Source organism: Chiloscyllium plagiosum, unplaced genomic scaffold, assembly GCF_037043375.1.
Source record: "Chiloscyllium plagiosum isolate Xiang-an unplaced genomic scaffold, Cpla_swu_hap1 HiC_scaffold_9, whole genome shotgun sequence".
NCBI classification, from domain to species: domain Eukaryota; kingdom Metazoa; phylum Chordata; class Chondrichthyes; order Orectolobiformes; family Hemiscylliidae; genus Chiloscyllium; species Chiloscyllium plagiosum.
Window position 1 is genome coordinate 127,151,794 of NW_028270147.1, and position 17,780 is coordinate 127,169,573.

Here is a 17,780-nt window from a genome sequence, read left to right on the forward strand (position 1 = left end):
TCTTTAGGCAAGGGATCCCAGTCATCACCCGGTCTGTGACTCCAGTCCCACAGTGATGTGATTCATTCTTTACGGCCCCATGATCTGGTGCAGCAAAGAACTCAGTCCGAGCAGTTGGAGATGGGCAATAACTATGAGGCTTGTCAATGACATTAATGCCCCAAGAAGGAATAATGCAGCTCTTTGCTGTCTGCCTTTGAGCCTCTGGTCCACCACACTCTAGCTGTTATGGGTCTCTAATCCTCTCAAATTAATTCATTAAATGATGGCAACATGTGAAGTGTTTTTAGTTTGCACTGTCAGGTCTCTTTTCCCATGCGTCTCTCCTCTTCACCTCCTTCCAAACCTTTCACCAGATGTTTCCCGTGACAGCCTTGCTGTGCAGAGTGAAAGCTCTCTGTGTTCTTTGAGGCCTCACTCTGTCTGTGTCTGTCTCTTCTCCAATGTAACACAAAACACATGTTTCTAAAGCCCTGCTGAGAAGGAAAGAGAACTGAGAAAACGACAGCAACCATAACTGACTTGGTCTTGTTAAAGAAAATAATGTTTGTTTTGAAATTATATTTCTGTCAGTGAGTGACAAAGGAACAATGGGGGTCCAGGATTGCTGCAGCCTCTGCCAGAACATAGGACCCATGAGCAGGCTTCTTGGAAGCTGCTGTGCCAATGAAGAAGATCACTGCTCATCTGGTTATGGTCTCAGCTGCATTTTCTGCCTCCCTCCCCCACCCATTATCCTTAACTGCCTTGTTCATCAAAAACCTGCCTATCTCAGCCATGACTAAACTCAATGACCCAACCTCCATTCCCATGTAGAGAAGAGAATTCCACAAACTGTCAACCCTCAGCAAGAAAATCCCTCCTTCCTTTTAAACGGGAGACTGCTTTGTCTTAAACCAGCCCTCCAGTTCTCACCTGCCCTGGAACAGGAACCATCCTCTCAGTATCCAGCCTGCCATGTCACCTTCAGATCAGAAACTGTTAATTAGAGAGAACAAGTTGCAAAAGCGAGGCTGTTCCCTGGAAATGATTAACACTGTTTATGTAAACTGTATTCTCCAATGACAGAGTCCAAAACAAGAGGATGATTAAAATTAGAATTGGGAATGATTTCAGGAGGAACTCTTTCTGACAAAGAGTGGGGGAAATCTGGAACTTTCAATCTGAAAAAGCTACCAAGGTCGGGGTTCAATGTTCATTCGCTCAGGATGGTAAGGGTGACAGAATTAAGGGGGAATGTGTTCTAGGTCAGCCATGGCCTGACTGACTGACTGGGGAACCAGGCCGGAACAACCGAATATTCATTCCCACTGGAATCCAACGGAATGGTTGCTGTTTCGTTCAGATGCTCATGGCCCGGGACTTGACGTGTGGTTCTCAGCTGCGGTACCAGCACTCTATAGCCACTAGAAGGCAGCTGTTTCACTGTCCCTGAACAGAACAAATGAACTTGGGCCCTGCTCGGATCTAACTGGTTCAATCTGTAGAAATGCGGAGAGTGAGAGAGGGAGGGAGCGAGGGACAACAGCTTTCGAACCGGGATACTTATCACACCATTGTGAAAATGTCCCCTGTGATATTATTGTTTTCACAGTGTGTTTTTTATTCATTTTGCGATTCACGTAGACAATGTCTGTACTGAGTGGCACAAAGTATATTTCCTCCTCTAACCCCTTTCCAACACACTCTCTCCATCTTGCTTTACTCCTTATTGACTCTTCTACAATTGTCCCTGTTCCCTCACTCCGTCCCGGCCCCAGAGGGATTGATGACTGGAGTTCATGACCCTGCACTGTGTGAAGGTTGGTGTGCAGTGAGGCCAGTGTGTTGGAGGTTGGGCTCCTGCCTCAGGCCCAGGTGTAGGGGCCTGTTCAACAATTTCTTTGGCTGCCATTGTAGTAAGAACAAATCTCACCCTTTGCCAGCACAAAGAGAAAGTGCCGGTCAGATTCCCTGGTGTGTGATGGTTTAGATCAATAGGAGCAGCATTTGGTAGATCATGCTGTATCAGCCTGGACAGAAACCTGGGCAAACTCCAAATGAAAGGATGACCTTCAGTGGATCTGCTGCTACAGTAAATATAGAATTGGAATCCTTGTTACTGAATCAACTCATCAAACCCAAATACAACTGAGAAAATATAAACCAAACCAATTTCCCAGGATATACGTCACAACACAGCAAGAAAGTGAACACACAGTTGCTGTCCCCTCTCTCTATGGAGTGTCACTGTAACTGTCCCCTCTCTCTCAGGGGAGTGTAGCTGTTCCTGTCCCCTCCCTCTTTGGGGCTATGCCATTTTGAGCATCCTTTCTGTCTGAGGATGTTACTACTCATGTTCCCCGTCCCCCACCCCTCTCTGTCAGGTTGGGGGTGTCACAGCCACCCAGTTTGTTTGTTCAGCTTACTCTCTTGTGAAGTGGGTAATCCCTGCTTCACTACACTGACCCGTGTGTTAATACCCGGCACAGCTCACCCTTCATCTCCATCAGAACTGTCTGGTCCCAGAACAATAACACTGACTGACTGGAGACAACCCAGATCAAGTCCCAATGAGAGTGTTATTGACCTTCACACTCAAAGCCCACCGAGGAGGTTGTTATTAGTCTCAATGTTGCCACAGGGTAAGTTCTCCCAGAGATTCATAATTCATTCGAGATTTTAAACAAGGGAGGGATGTTGTGAGGAGACAGATGGGAAGACATGGAGAGGAAACAAAACGGAGAGAGAATTGTATTTCTGTTACACCGTTCATGAGCTGAGAATGTTCAAAGATGTTTTACAGATAATGGAATATCTTCAAAGTCTAGACATTGTTGTAATGTGGGAACTGTGAGAGCTCATTCACCCTCAGCAGGCTCCCACAATAACAGTGAGCTATTGACCAGGACATCGGGAGGTAGGACACTGGAGCAGAGAATGGGACAGGCTGGAAAATGAAACCCAACTGTCCAGTGAGGCCTGAGTCTGGTCCATGTGGTTATTGTTTGATGCTGATTGAGCCTCTCGTTCTGATCTTTGCTTTCCCGCTGTTGCAGATTAAGGAGGTTTCTCACAGGGAGTTAGAGAACGCGGAATGTGAAGTCTGCAGAACAAGTGCCATCATTTCGGAACACAGACAGGTGCTGACACCATGACCTGCTGCCTATTTCCTGGGTGATGGACACTGAGCAGATTGGGTTGAACCGAATGGTGCATCGGGTGGCTGAATGTGGAGTTTCATTCCTTTCTTAATGTCAGTGGGTGACCATCCTAGAGCAGCTGCACCCTGCTGGGGGCCGGCTTCCCGGTTTCCTTTCACTGATGACAAACTCTGAGGTTTCATCTTCAGTCTCATATTCAGGTGATACTTTTGTAGCTTTGAGACATTCGAGTTGAACATTCCCAGTCTGCCTTAGCTGCTGTGAGCACAGTACCTGCTGACTGCTCTCTGCTCAAAGCAGTTTCTGAGCAAAGACATTTTCCTGTCTCTTCTTCTTGAGGCCTGTACCTATTCCTGCATTTTCATAGCGCAACTCCTTCACTTACCACAACCACCTGTTGATAAGTAACTCACTGGAAAGTACTGATTATTTTCTCCTAACCTCCTCTCCCAGCAAGAGCTCCCTTTAGCAAGTGTCCTCTTGTCAAACCTGAACCCCTGACCAGCACAAAGACCCTTTCTATAAGACAGCAAAGAGGGATCTACGTGTCCAGGGACATGAATCACAAAGTCAGCTGTATCAAGTGATAAGGACGGTCATAGATCATAGAATCCCCATAGTATGGAAGAAGGCCATTTGGCCCATCGAGTCCACACTGACCCTCCAAAGAGTATCCCATCCAGATCAACCCCATCCCTGTAAGCATACATTTCCCATGCCTAATCCACATAGTGTTCACACTCTGGAAACTGTAGGCAATTTAACGTGGCCAATCTACATAACCTGCATGTCTATAGACTGTAGGAGGAAACTGGAGCACCAGGAAGAAACCCACACAGACAAGGACAGAATACGCAAACTACACACAGTCATTTACCTGAGAGTCAAATTCAGCCCGGGTCCCTGGCCCTGTGGGGCAGCAGTGCTGACCACTGAGCCACAGTGCTGCTCAGAGCCACTGTGCCGCACAGGCACGGGAGATGGAGAGTGTTGGTATTTATTGCAAAGGGTTTTAAGTTCATTTCAGGTGTTAGCGAGCAGCAGCAGAGAGGGCACAGTGCGATCCTACTAACTGGGTCTGGACCAACAGAATGAAGAGTGAATCCTCACATTGTAATGATTGGCCCCCAGCAGCTTTCAGTTTCTGTTCTGATTTGAATTTTGTAAACTTGACGGATGCCAGATCGAAAGGATCACTTGGAAATGATTGACACTTCTCTCTCAGTCCAATCATCAGCCCATGTGCCAGTCATTGACAGTCTGAGCAGCCAACCATGACACTCACTGCTGAAATGTAGCCAATCAGCTGAGAGGGAGGTGGTGCACCCAGAGACAGAGACTGAACCTTCATCTTTATTCCCTCTTCCAGATTGACATTGACAGAAAACAGACTGCAATTAACAGCCCAGACAGAGGAAGCTGCACCAATTCACAGCCACAATGGAGCTTGAGGCAAACACTGGTGGATATTTTCTCAACAATATGAGAATCCTGTCCCTTTAAATAGTGACAAATCCTTAAGTTGGAACTGGCGACTGAGCAGGAAGGAGATCTGGTTTACTGAAGCAGAGACTTCTGAGGTTCACGTTTTTGTAAAGCTGACAGTCTTCAGCATCTTTGAGGCATTTTACTTGGCAATAGAGTCTACACTTTCCCCATTAAACACTCCCAGGACAGGGACTGCACAGGATTAGATACAAAGAAATTGTCTCTCTCCACTGTCCCAATCAAACAGGGAGAATCTTGGGTTAAATACAGAATAAAGCTGTCTCAACACTGTTCCATGCAAACACTCCCAGGACAAAAAGAGCACAGGGTCAGGTGCTGAGAAAAGCCCACTGTACACTGTCTCAATGGGTTGTCTTGACCCCTAAACCTCAGAAACATCTCCGAGCCAGTCCAAAGAAGAAGGAGAGTTGAAATTTAGTGCTCACAATGACCTTTGTCCTGCCAGCTCAGCCCTGTTCAATTTAAAGTTGTGTCTCCTCTATGGACTGTCTCAAACACTCTACACACATTCTGATCTCCTGATGCTCTTGCTGAGGGGAGAGGAGAGGGTCACGTGGGTGAGGGCACAGGAGAAGCGATCGTTGGACTCCCAGTCAGACCCAGAGAGGGTCAGCAGGCTGCTGACACTGTAGGTGCTGTCCAAAGCTCGCAGGTAGTTGCTGGTCTGAACCCCGTCCGAAATGACTGCACCATCCTTCTTCCACTGCACCTCCAGCTCATCGGGATAGAAGTTATTGGCAAGGCACACCAGGGTGGCAGTGCCCTTGGCATTGACCTGCTCCGGGGAGGGGGGCAGCAGGGTCAGCTTGGGCTGAGAGTTCTCATGGCCTGAACGACAAGAGAAACAATTTTTGTCGTTCCTGGGCATGAACGGACCTCCATTCTCCGAACATTCTGTTTGAACATTTGTAGCCAATACCTAATAAACCCAACAAAAGGATGGATATTTATTCAAATTCCTTTTTGATGGTGGACATTGAAGTCCCCCACCCAGAGTACATTCTGTGCCCTCACCACCCTCAGAGCTTGCTCCAAGTGCTGTTCAACATGGAGGAGAGACTGACTCATCAGCCGAGGGAGGACAGTTACGTGCCAATCAACCAGAGGTTTAATCGAATCATACAGTATAGAAGAGGCCATTCACTCCATCAAATCTGTACCACCAACACTGCACTGCATCAACTTTCCAGAACCAGATCAATAACATTGAAAGTTCGGACATTTCCGGTAGTCATTCAAGTACATTTAAAGGTTGTGATGCTTTCTGCCTCAGCGACCCTTCCAGGCAGTGCATTCCCGACTCCCACCCTCTGGATGAAAAAGCATTTCCTCAAATCCCCTCTTAACCTTCTGCCTTTCACATTGAATGTGTGCCAACTTGTTACTGAACCTCCAACTAAGGGCAACAACTACATTCTATCCATCCTTTCCATTCCAATCATGACCTTGTGCACCTCGATCAGGTCCCTTATCTATCTTTTCTGCTCCAAAGTAAACCACCCGAGCTTATCCAGCCTCTCCTCACATCTTTTCAGATGCTCCATTCCACGCAACTCTCTGATGAATCTCCTCTGCACCCCTTCCATGCAATCACATCCTTCCCACAGTGTGGTGACCGGAACTGCACACAGTACTCCAGCTGTGGCCTAACCAGTTCTGCCCAGTTCCAACATATCCTCCCTGATCTTATAATCTGTGCCTGAAATGATAAAGACTGCACCACCACTGCTGCTGGGTCTGTCCGGCCAGTGGGACAGGCCATATCGAGGGATGGTGAGGGTGGTGTTTGGGACATTGTCTGTAAGGTATGATTCTGTGAGTATGACTGTGTCAGGCTCTTGCTTGACTAGTCTGTGAGACAGCTCTCCTGAATTTGGCACTCACCCCAGATAAAGTACGGAGAATGGTACAGGGTGGACAGGACTGTGTTTGATGATGTTGTTTCTGACACTGATGTCAATGCCAAGTGGTCTGTCTGGTTTCATTCCAGTTTTGAGACATTCCAGTGATTGTTAAAATGGAGTGCCTTGCTCGGCCATTACAGAGTCATAGAGTCATAGGGATGTACAGCATGGAAACAGACCCTTGGGTCCAACCCGTCCATACCAACCAGATATCCCAACCCAATCTAGTCCCACCTGCCAGCACCCAGCCCATATCCCTCCAAACCCTTCCTATTCATATACCCATCCAAATACCTCTTAAATGTTGCAATTGTATCAGCATCCACCACATCCTCTGGAAGCTCATTCCATACACGTACCACCCTCTGCGTGAAAAAGTTGCCCCTTCCCCACTCACCCTAAACCTATGCCCTCTAGTTCTAGACTCCCCGACCCCAGGGAAAAGACTTTGTCTATTTACCCTATCCATGCCCCTTATCATTTTGTAAACCTCCAGAAGGTCGCCCCTCAGCCTCCGACGCTTCAGGAAACAGCCCCAGCCTGTTCAGCCTCTCCCTGAAGCTCAGTTCCTCCAAGCCTGGCAACATCCTAGTAAATCTTTGCTGAACCCTTTCAAGTTTCACAACATCTTTCCGATAGGAAGGAGACCAGAAATGCACGCAATATTCCAACAGTGGCCTAACCAATGTCCTATGCAGCCGCAACATGACCTCCCAACTCCTGTACTCTAAACTCTGACCAATAAAGGAAAGCATGCCAAACGCCTTCTTCACTGTCCTATCTACCTGCGACTCCACTTTCAAGGAGCTATGAACCTGCACTCCAAGGTCTCTTTGTTCAGCAACACTCCCTAGGACCTTACCTTTAAGTGTATAAGTCTTGCTAAGATTTGCTTTCCCAAAAGGCAGCACCTCACATTTATCTGAATTAAACTCCATGTGTCACTTCTCAGCCCATTGGCCCATCTGGTCCAGATCCTGTTGTAATCTGAGGTGACCCTCTTCGCTGTCCACTACACCTCCAATTTTGGTGTCATCTGCAAACTTACTAACTGTACTTCTTATACTCGCATCCAAATCATTTATGTAAATGACAAATAGTAGAGGACCCAGCACCGATCCTTTTGGCACTCCATGGTCACAGGTCTCGAGTCTGAAAAACAACCCTCCACCACCACCCTCTGTCTTCTACCTTTGAGCCAGTTCTGTATCCAAATGGCTAGTTCTCCCTTTATTCCATGAGATCTAACCTTGATAATCAGTCTCCCATGGGGAACCTTGTTGAACGTCTTACTGAAGTCCATACAGATCACATCTACTGCTCTGCCCTCATCAAACCTCTTTGTTACTTCTTCAAAAAACTAAAGGGTGGTTAACAGTTAACCTCATTGCTGTGGGTCTGGAGTCACATGTAGGTTAGACTGGATAAGGATGGTAGATTTCCTTCCTTAAAGGACATCAGGTCTTTATGTCGATAGCTCTTTAACAAACCCCTGATCACACACCGATCAGGAGAACTTTATCCAAGAACACTGGAACAGACTCGGATCAACACACTTCAGGAAAGAGTCACATTGGATGTTCATGTAGAAGGTTCTAGATTTCATTTCGAACCTTGCTTCCGAGCACTGGGCTTAGGTCAAGGGTGAGGCTGCAATGAGTCTCAGTGTCCCAGGGTTAGACAGGATCACTGCTCCTAATGACCCCATGACCCCTGGAAGGGGAGAGCACACGGACAATGGGCAAGGGTCAGGATCAGGAGACTCCCACCCTCAAAGAAAGACTTACATTTGTGTAGCACCTGTCCCACACCATAGGGTGCCTTATGTCCCTCATGTCTGACTGTGTTCAGCAAGATTCCAGAAAGCAGAATGGTCATGAGCAGATCACCTTTTTTTAGTGATGTTGGATGGAGGATAAATATTGACCAGAAAACCTGGGAAAATTGCCTTGCTCTTCATCTAATAGTGCCATGGCATCTCCGACTGCACTTCCCCCCACCCCATACACCCCCCCCCCCCCCCGCCTCCACGAACTGGAGAGGGAAAGGTATCAGGTGGCCCCATCTTAAGGTGGTCCCTTTGACAGTGTGGTGCCCCCTCAGTACTGACCCTTCGACAGTGTGGCAATACCTCAGTACTGACCCTCCGACAGTGAGGCAATGCCTCAGTACTGACCCTCCGACAGTGTGACAATACCTCAGTACTGACCCTCCGACAGTGAGGCAATGCCTCAGTACTGACCCTCCGACAGTGTGACAATACCTCAGTACTGACCCTCCGACAGTGAGGCAGTACCTCAACATTGACCCTTTGACAGTGTGGCAATACCTCAGTACTGGCCCTCCGTCAGTGTGACAATACCTCAGTATTGACCCTCCGACAGTGAGGCAATCCCTCAGTACTGACCCTCCGACAGTGTGACAATACCTCAGTACTGACCCTCCGACAGTGAGGCAATGCCTCAGTACTGACTCTCCGACAGTGTGACAATACCTCAGTACTGACCCTCCAACAGTGAGGCAGTACCTCAACATTGACCCTTCGACAGTGTGGCAATACCTCAGTACTGGCCCTCTGTCAGTGTGACAATACCTCAGTATTGACCCTCCGACAGTGAGGCAATCCCTCAGTACTGACCCTCCAACAGTGTGGCAATACCTCATACTGACCCTCCGACAATGCAGCATTCCCTCAGTACTGACCCTCCGACAATGCAGCACTCCCTCAGTACTGCATTGCACTCTCGGCCTGGATGATGGGCTGAAATCTCTGGAGTGGGATGTGAAGCCAAAACATTATGAGTCCGAGGGGAGAGTGCTCCCCCTGAGGTCCAGTTGATATCTCCTGGTCCAATATTCAGCTAGGAGGGAGGGCTTTAGATTCTTGGGATGTTGTGACTGACCCTGGTGAGTTGTGACCTGGACAGAGGTTGCTCCTGAACAAAACTGGGGACTAAGCTCCTTCTGGAGTGAATTGCAAATGCTAGTTGGGAGGGTTTCAACTGATTTGGCAGGGCTGTGGAACCAAAAGGTAATATCAGAGACGAACCCTAAGCTCCAAGAATGCTGGGTGATAGATTTCGCCAGAATGAGGAATCGTAACTTACTAGGCAGGGCCAGAGAGCGGGAGAGTTTAATCAATTCTGAACCAAAGTGACTGTGCATGTATGGGGCAACACGATCTGTGGGAAACAAGACTGGGGAGTTACAGAGACAGATTGCCATGTGGGAATCTGATGATTTCCCACCAACTGAAACCCGGCTCAAAGACGGGCAAGATTGGGTTTTAAATGTTTTTGGATCCCAAGTGTTCATGAAAGATAGGAAATCGAGAAATGGTTGAGGATTGTTTGTAGAGATCAGTGTGGAGCTGGAGTAAGTGAATGTCCCAGAAGGGTCAAGGACAGAACTTATTCACTCGAGATACAGAAGAAAAAAATGTGCAATCAGATTTCACTCTGGGTCACTGACTTGTGGGAGGGATGTAGAGGAACAAATCTACAATGTTGTGCAACTTGAAATGGTTCAGAAAAGATTTACAAGGATGTTGCCAGGGTTGGAGGATTTGAGCTACAGGGTGAGGCTGAATATGCTGGGGCTGTTTTCCCTGGAGCGTAGGAAGCTGAGGGGTGATCTTAGAGAACTTTATGAAGACATGAGAGGCATGGATAAGGGAAATAGACAAGGTCTTTTCTCTGGGGTGGGGGAGTCCAGAACTAGAGGGCATAGGTTTAGGATGAGATGGGAAAATTTTGAAAGGTACCTAACGAGCGACGTTTTTCATGCAGAGAGTGGTGTGTGTATGGAATGAGCTGCCAGAGGAAGTGATGGAGGCTGTTATAATTACAACATTTAAAACACACCTGGATTGGTACATGAATAGGAAGGGTTTAGAGGGATATGGGCCAAGTGCTGGCTAATGGGACTAGATTAATTTAGGATATCTGGTCAGCATGGATGAGTTGGACTGAAAGTTTTCATACTGTACATCTCTATGACTGTATGATTCTATGACAAACACAACGACTGAGCTGCAAAACCGAACAGGATATTTTTATTGCAAATTAGCATTCCAAAAATAAAATCCAAACACAGTATTTATAAAATCTGGGAACAATTTAATTTCAATTGTAACCACAAAGATGATAGCACTTTCTTTGAACGCTAGACAATTGTGGGATGAGAATTCAACAACCACCCACTCTGTCAAATGGTGTTGACGACGCTCTGATCTCATCAAAATATGTTTGCAATCATCTTCATAACATGTAAGGGAAGAGAAACATTGAAAACTGAATTATCACGAGTGAGGGGCCATTAAAAACTCAGACCATGATGTTAAACTCGGACACTGATGTATATACAGCTTTAGATTGTTAAACAATATTTGAAATTGTACCAAACACTTTGTTGAAAACTTTCTGCATTGGTGATTTTATCAGTACCAGAGCAAGGAAGCAGCATCTGACACGTGAATTCTAACAAAGTAAAGATAACAGACACTTTATAAGGATCTGTCTCAAGAGTAAAATTCAACAGCAGAGATCTGTCCAGTGCTGGGAACATTTTGGACAAGTCAGCTGGTTTCCAGCTAATTACTGCAGCTTGAAAACTCCAGTATGATCAGAAAGAGAAAAAGGACAATGTGCAGATTGTTGAACAGGCCCCTACATCTGGGCCTGAGGCAGGAGCCCAAGCTCCAACACACTGGCCTCACTTCACACCAACCTTCACACAGTGCGGGGTCATGAACTCGGCCATCAATCCCTCTGGGACCGGGACGGAGTGAGGGAACAGGGACAACTGAAGAAGAGTCAATAAGGAGTAAAGCAAGATGGAGAGAGTGTGTTGGAAAGTGTTCAATGGAGGGAACATACTTGGTGATCCCCAATACTGACATAGTCTATGCATATCACAGAATGAAAAACACAGCACACCGTGAAGACAATCAAAAGCCACATCAAAGCACTTCTTTTTTGAAAACTCATAGCATGCAGGACATTTTCATTGTGGTGCGATCAGTATCCTGGTCTGAAAGCTGTTCTCTCTCTCTCCTCGTTTCTACAGATGGAGCCGGTTAGATCCTCGCAGAGCCCCAGTTTATTTGTACTGTTCAGTAATGTGGGGATACTGATGGGGGCTGGGGTACACCTGATGAAGGAGCAGCGCTTCAAAAACTTGTGATTTCAAATGAACTTGTTGGGCTAGAACCTGGTGTTGTGTGACTTCTGACTTTGTATTTTTCGGACACAGTGAAACAGCTGCCTACGCATAACTATAGAGTACTTGCACTACCACTGAGGATTATGGGTAATGACTCTATCCATTAGGCATCAACAAACATGCAGTCATTCCAGTGGATTCCAGTGGGAATGACTTGTCAGTTCCTTCCTAGATATTACATGATTCACCACCATCCTCTCCAGGGCAATTAGGGAAGGGCAACAAATAACCGACATGTCAATGCCCACCACATCTCAGGAGAAATCAGAATAAATGGCATATAATTCGAATGATCAAACTGGTGAGGCTTGAATTCATCTCTTTGAAAGACTGGAGCCTCATCCAGAAACAGAGCCATGAAATGGGTGCACCTGGTTTGTCAGACAGGAAGGTGGGGTGTCCTTCAGATTGACACTAGGATCAGCAAAAAATGAATTACACTCAAAGATCTAACAAAGGGCTGTCAAAGCATGCCCCCAAACTGCAGAGAACTGCACTTTAGGCTTCGCGTCCCCATCTCCATCCTTGCTTGTTGCCCTTCCCTAACTGGTGAGTGATGGTGGTGAGCCATGAGTTTCTGGAAGAGGATCTGACAGAGGGACAAGGTCATGTCCTCGGCCTGAGCACAACTGCCTGACCTGCTGTGCTTTTCCAACGCCACACTTTTCGACTCCGAGCACAAATATCCCTCAGGAGAATGAGCTGTGGCACAAGAGGAAATGTGAGAGTGTTGGAAAGGCACCGGCAGCCTGGCCAACCTGCAGAGGGGCAGAAACAGATTTGATAATTGAGTTGATATCCTTCTGAGCTGAGATGCTGACTCAGGCTTTCAGAGCCACACAGTTTACATTGTTACTGACCGTGGCTCCATGGGCAATGCTCCTGCCTCATCGTCAAAATGGTCATCGGATTGAAAGCCACCTCAGAAATGAGAGCACAGAATCCAGGCTGAGACTGCGGGGCACTGCTGAAAGTTGCACAGTCTCTGGCACCATCATTTGAGGCTCCACCACCACCACACCCCGACCACCCCCACCCCCACCTTTACGTGGCTTGACAAGATCCCCATTCTGAAGAGATTCCCTCAGGTATCCTGCTCAAAGGTGTTTGGTATGCTTTATTTTATTGGTTAGAGTATTGAGTACAAGAGTTGGGAGGTCATTTTGCAGTTGTACAGGCCATTGGGTAAACCACTGTTGGAATATTGCGTGCAATTCTCGTCTCTTCCTATCGGAAAGATGTTGTGAAACTTGAAAGGGTTCAGGAAAGATTTACAAGGATATTGCCAAGGGTTGGAGGATTTGAGCTACAGGGAGAGATTGGACAGGCTGAGGCTGTTTTCCCTGAAGCGTCGGAGGCTGAGGGGTGACCTTATAGAGGTTTACAAAATTATGAGGGGCATGGATAGGATAAATAGACAAAGTCTTTTCCCTGAGGTCAGGGAATCCAGAACGAGTGGGCATAGGTTTAGGGTGAGGGGGAAAGATATAAAAGAGACCTAAAGGACAACTCTTTCACACAGAGGGTGGTACATGTATGCAATGAGCTGCCAGAGGAAGTAGTGGAGGCTGGTACAATTGCAACATTTAAGAGGCATTTGGGTGGGTATATGAATAGGAAGGGTTTGGAGGGATATGGGCTGGGTGCTGGCAGGTGGGATTGATTGGGTTTTGGGATATCTGGTTGGACTGAAGGGTCTGTGTCCATGCTGTACATCTCTATGACTCGATGAATAGATTTATCTCGTCATTTGTTTCCTGTCTGTGGGACCTCTCCATCTTGTCTGTGAAAGTGACTGCACTGTGTTCACAACTTTCAATATCCTGAGATGATTAAGAAAAACTGCACCAGCAAGCGTTCTCTCTCCACTATCATGTAAAAGGGGAGCAGTGAGCAAGTGATAATGCACGAGGTAAAAACAATGACTACAGGTGCTGGAAACCAGATTCTGGATCAGTGGTGCTGGGAGAGCACAGCAGTTCAGGCAGCATCCGAGGACAGGCAATGAGGAAAGGTTGGAAAGGCTGGCCTTGTTCTCACTGGAGTTGAGAAGAGTGAGGGGTTTTCCTGTCCCACTGTATTCTCCAACTCCCATCTGCTTCCCTCACGGGTCATAACCTCCTGCCCTTTACTACACGATGGATTGAACTGTACAGTCCTGAGGCCTATAACTTCCATCTGGAACAAAGTCTCCAGGTATCTCTACCCCTCCCGAATGTATCATTTTTTTCAACTCAGCCTCCAAGTGGGAGTTCCTGTAGTTTTATACATTCACTACAGATGTATTTACGCTGAATCAGTTCAATTCAATAAATATATTGATCTCACTTACAAATGAAAAATATCCATTCCTTCATTGGACCAGTAATTGTCTTCAATCTCTGTTTTGAAGTTTCAGTACTTTCCATTTATTAACCCTCCCTAATGGACATGTCCTGAAGCAGTCTATTTAGACAGTCCCTCATACTAAACAATTCCCAGCTGCTCTGCTTACCAGACTCCTATTCTCTTGTTTATCATTTTGCTTCATTCAAACCAAGTGCATGTGCAGGCTCCCAGCAGCTGAAGTGACAGTTCCAAATCAGTTTGGAAAAGCAAAGGTAGATTCCTTCCCCGAGTTCACCGAACTCCCACATGGACCAAACTTCTCAGCATTCCCCTCTGTGCTGGCTGCACTCAGTGCTAGCTGCAGTATTAAGGCTGCCCTGTATTAATACTGTTTCTGATTTATATCACTCCATTCTGTTGTGCTGTTGTTCAGGATCTGAGTTAAGCTCACTCATTTCTCAGTCGAGAGCTTCCTTTTTTCAGCCTGACAGAGACTTTACATTTGCAACCAGCAAATGGGACTTCAATGTTGGAATCTGTTTTCAGGATTGATGGGCTCGATGGTTTGATTCAATGAGATGAGGTAAGAAATACCTGTGAATCTTGTTGCAATCCAATCTTTTCTGTCTAATCTCTTCAGGGGTCAGCATTTTGGGTGTAACCCTTCTTCAGGACTCAGGGTGGGTTTTATGGGAGCTGTGTGGTGAGGTGGGGATAGGTTGAGAAATGTAGAGAGTATGACCTGATTGGTTGATGGGAGAGATGAATCGCGCATGATGTGAAATTGAGTAATTTTGGTGTGGGGAGGGGCAGCTGACAGGGATGCCCCCTGTTGCTGTGACTGTTTACCTTGGTACTTGAACCACTGGCAGAGACTGTCTGAAAAGACCCTGAAATAACGGCACTAAAGGTGGGAGTTGGGGAAACAAAAATCACTCTCTATACGGACAATGTCCTACTGTTTTTAGCTAACCCCAAATAGTCCATACCCCGGCTAATACAAAACATTAAATTATTCGGCAGCTTTTTGGAATACAGAATAAATTTTCCAAAATTGGAAGTCCTGCCTGTGGGGGGATTGGTGGAGGTACTGAAGCTGGAGGAATGAATGGAGTTTCCTTTTAGATGGTCACAGAAAGGTTTTCTCTATCTGGAAATTTTTATTACCCCTCACTTCCCGCAACTGTATGGAGCTAACTTTGTGTCGCTGTTTGAGAGTGTAAAGCAGGACTTGCAGCGATGGGAGGGAATAACCAGATCATGACTCGGCCGTATAGCCTTGATTAAAATGAATGTTGTTCCTTGGTTGTTATATCCTGTGAGGATGCTCCCTTTGTTCTTACCCAACCAGGTGCTGCGGAGGTTTGCGGGATGGCTTGGATTATTTATTTGGCGCTGTAGGCGCAACTTAATTAAATTTATCAAGTTGCAACGTCCATAGGATATGGGGGTGTGGTGGACCTCCCAGATCTGAGGAGATATCAAATCGGCACCCTGCTGCCATATGTACGTGAATGGGTGCGTAATGACTCAAAGTCGATGTGGCTTGATGTAGAGGCCTCACAGGCGAGGTGTCCCTTCAGAAGCTTACTGTTCATGGATAAGATGAGATCAGTAGGTGCGCATTGTGAAAGTCTGATTAGCATAAATACGGTAAAGCATGGAGGATAATGCGGCAGGGTGGGGGCAATTTGCCATTCACCCCGTTAGTGGGAGCTCCAGGATTTAGACTGGAATCAAAGGTCTCTGGTGTCAGAGCATAGAAGCGGAAAGGAATCCCCTGTCTGGGAGATTTATTTGAGGGAGAGGTCTTGATGTCTTTTAGCCAATTAGGTCAGAAATACGGAACCCCCAAGAGGGACCTTTTCTGATATTTCCAGGTTAGGGATTACATACAGAAGACTATGTTCTTGACCCAGCCCGACAAGTCGGAGAGAATGAAGAGTGCTCCGATGTGGGGGCAGTCTTTCAGTTCGTACCACATATCATCTGCAGAGAGGGAATGCCTTGGGGGACATGGAGAGTGTCAAGGAAATTTAGAATCAGGAGTAAGGGAAGAAATCTCATCGGAAATGTGGGAAGACGTATGAGGGGATGTAAAGAAAATTTCAATCTGCGATAAGGCACAAGTGATGCAATTGAAGATCCTCCCCAGGGCCCAAATGGAGCCAGAGAGATTAGCAAAGTTTAAGAAAGTGTCTTCCCTGAAATGACCCAAATGTAAAAACAGTATTGACATCCTTACACATTGCTTTTGGTCCTGTTACAAGATCCGCGGATCCTGGGGGGCCATAGTGAATGAGCTGGAGACAATCCTGGGAATGGAAGTTTGGGAGGATCTGGTGTCCCTCCTTTTGGGACGACTGAAACTTCCCTCTTTGGGTGAGCATGGGAGGAGGTTATTCAACATTCGTACACATTGTGAGAGGAAGGACATCCTCATGAAATGAATATCAGCAAAGCCTCCAGGTCTTGCAGGGTGGCACAGACTTGTGATGGAGCACGGCCCACAAGATTACCTGACAGTATGGGGCACCACGGAATGGAGCAATTTTATAAGACATGGCGGCCCTTTCTAATTTACATCAACATGGATCTGTCGGCAGTACTGATTAGGGCCTTTATATAGGCACGAGGGCTGTATGTGGTGGTCCAGGGACCCCGGGGAGTTGGTGGGTGGGGGGGGGGGGGGGGGGTCTCATAAATACGGGTATAATCACTGTTGCTCCTGTGGACAGGAGCCTTGTTGGAGGGTGCGGCAAATGGAGTCATGTAATATAGTACAATGTAGAGCAATTTAATTTTAGTGGATTGTAATTAAGATTAGATTACATACAGTGTGGAAACAGGCCCTTCGGCCCAACAAGTCCACACCAACCCGCCGAAGCGTAACCCACCCATTCCCGTACATTTACCCCTTTACCTAACAGTAGGGGCAATTTTAGCATGGCCAATTCACCTGACGTGCACATCTTTGGACTGTGGGAGGAAACCGGAGCACCCGGAGGAAACCCACGCAGACACGGGGAGAACGTGCAAACTCCACACAGTCAGTCGCCTGAGGCGGGAATTGAACCCAGGTCTCTGGCGCTGTGAGGCAGCAGTGCTAACCACTGTGCCACCGTGCCGCCCACCACATTAAATTTAATGTTAGTTTATTTAATTTGAGTTTGTGCTGATTTGGTTTTAGTTAAGCAAATATGAGACAACTGTATCTTGAACAACAGCCGGCGGTTTATTGACATTACTGTATTATAATATAATATTTTTCAATAAATATTTACTAAAAAAAGAGGAACATTAGGGAAAATTAACAGATAGAAGCAGCATGCAACAGAAATGAACAGGAGTGGTGAGAAAGGAGGGAGAAAGAGAGATTCCTGTAGTATGGAGAGAGAGAGAGAGAGAGAGAGAGAGAGAGAGCGAGAGTGAGAGAGGGCAAGAGAGAGTGAGTTCTGAAGGAGAGAGAAAGAGAGAGAGAAAGTTCTGAAGAAGTTCTGAATCAGTGCAAGTGATCTCAAAAGCTGCTCAAAGTTTGTAACTTTTTCCTGAAAACGAATATCACAAATACAGTCCATTTACATGAATAAAAATCAATTGTCCTTTCTGAAATAATTTAGATTAGATTACATTACAGTGTGGAAACAGACCCTTCCGGCCCAACAAGTCCACA

General features: G+C 46.6%; 1 pseudogene; it reads right to left on the reverse strand.

Moving 5' to 3' along the window:
* The window catches only part of LOC122552870 (uncharacterized), a 1,138,103-nt pseudogene that overhangs the window by 1,081,794 nt on the left and 38,529 nt on the right, over positions 1-17,780 (reverse strand).